The sequence below is a fragment of the Myiozetetes cayanensis genome, unplaced genomic scaffold (assembly GCF_022539395.1).
Source record: "Myiozetetes cayanensis isolate MyiCay16 unplaced genomic scaffold, myiCay2020 scf14, whole genome shotgun sequence".
Taxonomy (NCBI): domain Eukaryota; kingdom Metazoa; phylum Chordata; class Aves; order Passeriformes; family Tyrannidae; genus Myiozetetes; species Myiozetetes cayanensis.
This window is the reverse complement of record NW_026087048.1, coordinates 8,708,676-8,715,052: the sequence shown is the minus strand read 5'-3', so window position 1 is coordinate 8,715,052 and position 6,377 is coordinate 8,708,676.

The window sequence follows — 6,377 nt, the reverse complement described above, 5'->3', positions numbered from 1 at the left end:
GTTTGCTGTCTGTTTGGAGTCTTTCAGAGGCTTGCCTAGGGAGTGCCGTAAATATTACAACTGTGGGAGAAAGGAGGGAGCGAGAATCAAGCCATTAATTAAAGGCTGCCTAGTCTGAGTAACCTCGTGGTTAAAGCACAGTTGCCATGGCAGCACTGCCCCTGGATGCTCCAGCCTGAGTCACGCTCCTCCTGCTCCCCTCTGCCGTGCTGGGGAGCCTGGCTGCCCGTGTGCAGGGAGGGTGACGCTGCTCTCGCTCCTTCCCAGACAGGGAGCCAAGGCTCAGTGGCTCACGGCACAGATGAGAGGGGAAGGAGCATTACTGCAGCCCCAGTGAGGTCCACTGAAAAACAAATGCATGACTAATAGATGAATCTTCATTGACAGGATGGTGCATCAGGATCTGTAGGAACAACTACAATGAATATCAAAGGACATCTACTTTTAGTGTTCTGTTGGGTGAACATTGAACGCATCTGTGGCTCAGTTTCCACCTCTGTAGTGTGTGAGGGATATGTGCAGTAGTGTCTGTTTGAGTACTTTCCAATATTTACACCAAAACTGTTTGGCAAAATGCAACGAACTATGATTTATTAATGCTCTGCAGATGGTCCAGAAATTGAAATGTCAGTTGTACCAGTCAGAGGGTGAGTGCAGGTGATAGCCACCCCTCCTAAAGCAGGTAATTAAAAATATTTGTTTTAAAGTGTGAAGTGACATTGCAGGGGATGTTCTCAGCATCAGTAACCGGAGGGTAGTCATTAATGCCCAGTTTAGGGAAATATATCAAGACACACACCCCAATGTGCTTTAGGTATTCATCAGTTTTGCAAAAGTAGTGCATTTTTATAATGAGGCCCACACATTCAGCCCAAATCTCCTCCTGCCTCCCTTCCCTCTTTAGTTAACCAGAAGTAACTTGTTTGTCATCCTGTAACTTCTCTGTTACTGGAGGCAAACCTGCTGTACCCTGTGCCCCTGGCAGAGCAGCCACCAGAACTGATCTACCCAAAGCCATGGTGGGAGGGAAGGGAGTGGAGCTGTGCAGGGCACCCCACTGAATGCCAGCACTTGTTTCAGAGCTTGATTTCTCGTTGCTGCTGCTTGTGAAACTTGCTGAGGGTAATGTTGTCATTTGCCTTTGCAGTAAATTGATGTTAACTAATAGTAGGTGACTGTGGCGTTTCCAGCAGTGCCTGTGTATTCCCTGTTAAAACCCAGTGAAATAAACCCTATTTTGTGACAATGAGCAGACAATGATGAGCAGTAATTTGCTGCTTGCTTGGTCTGTCCTTCACAGGGTAAGAATACTGTTCATGTTCTGTGCTGCAGATAAGAGAGGATTTCCAAATATAGCCCAGCCCAGCAGCCCTGCTTTCTCTAAACTGCACAAGGTAGATGCAGTCTGCTTAGGCACCATCAGCACACTGACAGTGCTGGGTATGGTCTGAGGGAAAGCAGTGGAAAAGTGATTACTGACTCCACTGGTGATGAGGTTAAACTCTGGCTGTGCAGTGCCAGATCCATCAGAGCTGGTGTGAGTGTTGTATTGTGTGAACCCTTGTGGTATCTAAATTCTTTGGGGGGTAAATCTCTCTTTAAGTTCAGGGCAGCTTTATTCAGGGGAGGAGATTCAAAGGGTCATCCAGAGGGCTGATTAGCTTGGCATGGGTTTAAACATTTTCAAGTAAATTAGCCTGCTGAGATTTCTTTGTTAAGTTCCAAGCAGAGCAAATGATTGGGCTCAATGTGAACATCCGGAAAAGGATGCAGAAGGTTGGTGCCAATGCTTTTTTAGTATCTCTGGCAGACTTTGTGTGCCAAACTACTTATGTGTCCAGAGGTAAACTTAATCACCAGCTCTGAGCTGATTCCCTCCACCCAGCTGAGCTGATGGGGACCTGAGGCTTTTCACATCCTCTGTAGCAGGTGGATTTTACCTTCAGCACATGGAAAGTATCTGCATATGTCACACCTAATTCATTCCTGGCATTGCATCACTTACTCTCTGGAACACAGTTCTAGTGTCAACATTTTTCTTTTATTCTATATGATGCAAGTATTTGGCCTGATTAAATTATAGGCTGAGTAGTGGCATGCAATTTGAGGTTATCAGATACACAAGAGGCCAGACTTGGTGGCCCCATGGTCCCTCTCGTGGAAAAATGAGACCCAGTGGAATCATTACAAAGCACTAAGCAGTTTCAAAGCAGCAGGTACTGACAGTAACTCATGGGCAAAGCTGGGACCTGTCTCATCAGGTGATCAAATACCCACATGGCCTTTGTGATGGCTTATGTGGCACTGGTATGAGTGGCATAGCTGGATGCTCCAATGACTGTGTGCACCAGTGGGAAAACAATAAGCAAAACCTTTTGCAAGTGTCCTCCTGAACACCTAGATCTCCTCAGATATTCTTGCAGTGATTCATTCTGACTCCAGGTGAGTCCTTCACTGACCAGCCAGTGTCCCCAGGGATTGCTGCCTTTCTCAGCACTGTCTTTGTGCAGGTTTGAGTCCCTGCTGACTCCTCAGCATGCAGGATCCTGCTGCTTCTCCTTGGAAACAGTGTGTTTTCCATTGTACAAATACTAATAGTAACTTGTTTTGACTTGTTCATTTAATCATGGAGTCAGTTTGAAAGCTTCAGAAGAATGAAGGGAAATAATATTTTTAATTGGATTTTCTCATTGGTACAGGAATAGAATAGGAAATAACTGGAAGATATTAAGTACAGCTGTCTCATTTTAATGGAAAATGTATACAAAGTGAAAGCAAATGCATTTTTATTTAAATGTCATCACATATCTTTGTTTAAACCTTCAGTCTTTCTCATCATGGAAATGATCTTTCAAACCCTGTGAATCTCTAGTGCTGGAAGGGACTCCAGCTCTTGGCAGGTGGCATAACCACTTATGTCCCTGCTGGCTGGGTTTGTCACAGCTGCTGAGCACTTCTGTCCACTAATGACAATCAAACTTCCCTTCTGTCAGGCACTCCAGGTTTTTTTCCACAAATGTATATGAGATCAGTACTCTACAAAAAAGGGGGTAACTTAAATCTGAGGTATCCAGGTCCAATTTCAGTAAAAGTGCTCTTGACTTTATTCCAAGCTCAGAAGAGATGCCATAAACTTCCCTGTGGTGCATTGAAGATGTCACGGTAGTTAACCTGGATCAACCGGCACATTTGGAGTGTAAAGGCAGAGAGAGCTTAATTGCAGCTTTAATCAGCAGCCACAGAGCAATTGGTTCTGCAGAACAAAATTTTAAGGAGATTCTTTTGAGGGGCTATCCTTATTTTCTAGTGAGCTTGACACACTCCATGAGACTTGTCTTCCCCCCACACCCAAGCAGCCTAAACACACGCAGGAAAAAAAGCAGGAATGGAAGAGTGACTGTGCTGCCTGGTGCTGCCACCGGTGGCAGGAAGAGGGGAGCCTCCATAGCAGCTCCTGTTCCTGGATGCAGTGTCATGTGAACTGTTATAATGACAAGAAAACACATTAAATCTCTAAGCAATTGAATTAATGTAGATGATGAACACCAGTGTGTGCAGTGTGCCACACTAACCAAGAATGCCAATGCCCCACTTCACCAGACACTCGTACACAGTGACCTCCTTCTCCACCATCACCATCTAAAAGCTTTTCAAGCTAATATATAGTGTTCACCACCATAGATTGAGAATCTAGGCAGCTTTTAGGTGACCTGCCTCTGTGGTGGCAGCTGGGAAATAAACAATTTTGCAACTATGAAATGTTGCTTCCAGATTCTCTTCAATATATTGTCAATGCAGTAATTATCAGAAAAGACTGAGTGTGAAACAGTACATGCAATTGCTTTATCTGATTGCCTAGTTTTCTCCTCCCTTGCTCACTGAATGAGTCTACCTAATGTCAGGCTCGATAAAGTCAGGCAGCTGGCTATAAGAAACAAACAGTCCCTCATTAAGAGAGGCCCCTTGTGCTGCTTTTGTTTGTGCTCATCTGCTTTACAGGAATGGACAAGAAAAGCATGAATATTTAAAGCACTTTCCTGTGGCTGGGAACCAGCTGAACACAGTTCTGCTGTTTTTTCCACCCTCCCTTCTCTTCCTCAAAAATGAAGCCTCAAAGGCCATTGACAATTCTGCTCCATTCAGACAGATGTACATTTGCTATAGCTGAAACAGATTGTTGGTTTTAATGTGCAAATGTTGTCCTCTATTAAAATAGCTAAAAAGTTGATTTGAGAGCTGCCCAGTTTCATGGTTTCTGTCCAACAGCCTCATACCCTTGCCCTGTGGTTCCTCTCCCCAGCAGTCCTTGCTCTCCATGAGCTGCATTTGCATGCCAGCCTGCTGTGGATTTGGCAGCAGCTTGTGCTGGGCAGAGAGCACAGGGCTCCTGGCTGTGACTAGAGAGACACACAAGCCAGCAGAGCAGAGCTACTGCAATGTGGCAGGAGGTTCAGTCAGCTTGCACCTCGTTCTTAGATCTTGTATTAAAACCCCCTGTATCATTCGAAATTGAGATTTTTACTTTTGGGTAGATGCACAAGTGAGGGACCTTCTGCATGGAAGCAGCAGGAGATGGATGGGCAAGGGGTAAATGCAGTTGGTGCAGTTCAGGCTGTCGCTCCATATCACATTCATGGGGAGACTGACCTGGCAATCCTTGCAGAATATGAAGCACCTGGGGTTTGCACTGCTGTTGCTCAGGCTTGGGAGAGGATTGAATGGATCAGAATTGGAAAGATGTGAAGATGGAAGCTCAGAAACTAAGAATAGTATCAATCCTCTCTTTGTTAAGTTCATAGATTTTCAACTGTTCATACATGAAATTTTCATTCTGAAAAAAAGTGAGTGCAAGGGAAGAAGCTGACGCCTAAAATAAAGGTTCAGAGTGATAAGGTGGGATACAGTATCTGTGTTCTTTGGCATATTTTGCATTCATAGTCAAAATTCCAAGGGATTTGAATACAACCCCTGTAATGAAAGGGATACAGGACCAAAATCGGTCTTTTTGTAAGAGCTATAAATTATGTAGAAGTAAAACCCTTGGAGATAAGAAATAGAGTGTGTGACCTCATGAGCTTCTCTGCAGCTGTATTCTCTGATTCCCTTATGACTGAGGGTCTGGGAATTGTGCTGCATAGTTCCCATGAGCACTCCCTCTGATGTTGGGCTCTGCAAATCCCAGCAGAACCACATACTGGGACACAGATACCTCCTCTTCTTTCACTATGAGATTTCCTCATTTTCTTGGAAGAGTCTCAACCATTTCTTGACATGGATGAGAAGAAAAGAAGAAAGATATTATGAGATTTCAGATTTAAAGTATTGACATAAGTAAATGCACTCTTAAAATGGTTAGGGAAGGTATTTTATTTCTTTGTGGGTTAACTGTGAACTTCTCTGGGGTTGTGGAGAGCAAATTATCTGTGGGGAGATGACCTGACATTTCCTTCTCAGTTGTCCTTATGCATGTGTGGTTATGTGTATTTTGCAGCATCTTTTAACATGTAACATAGATTTTTAGGGCCAACTAACTCAGTTCATGCTTTCAGGCACTCCACAATGCACTGGAGTCCCTTGAAGCTTCAGAGTTGTGTGTACTTACTGTGGTGTAAGTTCTTGGTGTCAAATTCTAATGAGGTGCCATATGGAAAACTGCTGAGACACCGTGTGGAGAACAGAGGGCAGGAAATACACATCTCTCTGCCTGATGCTCACAGAAAGCCCACTTTGCAGGCTTTCCAAGTAGAAGCTAGCTGAGGAGGGGTAATTGGATTTAATGCTTCTGCTATGTTTTGGACCCTGGTCAGACAATAGTGGTTTTTATGCAAAACAGTGAAATCTATATCTTCCCTGAGTTAGTGATGAAGAAAACATGAAGTCTAGTCTTTGGAGCCCCAATGGTAGCAGATTTTTATAAATTGCACTAATTTTATACTTCAAAAAAGACAGCAGCCTGCAGAGATCTGTTACTGTGCTGTCACATAATTTCAAAATTTCATCCACCCGTACTCCCAGGTTTTTCTCTGCAGGACTGTGCACTTGGCCTTGTTGAACCTCATGAGGTTAACAGGGCCCTGGTTCTCCAGCTTGTCCAGGTCCCTCTGGAAGGTATCCTGTTCCTCAGGTGTGTCAACCACACCACTCAGCTTGGTGTCATGTGCAAACCAGCTGAGAGTGAAGCTGTGCTGGCGGTCTCAAGTCACCAACCTGTTCTCCTTTTGCCTTAGTACAACTTCTAGGAAGATCTTCCGTGATCTTCCTGGGCACTGAGGTGAGGCTGGCAGGTCAGTAGTTCCCAGGTCCTCCTTTCTACCCTTTTTTAAAAGTAAGTTTCCCTTTTCTGAGTCACCAGGGATTTCACCTGATGGTCAAGACTT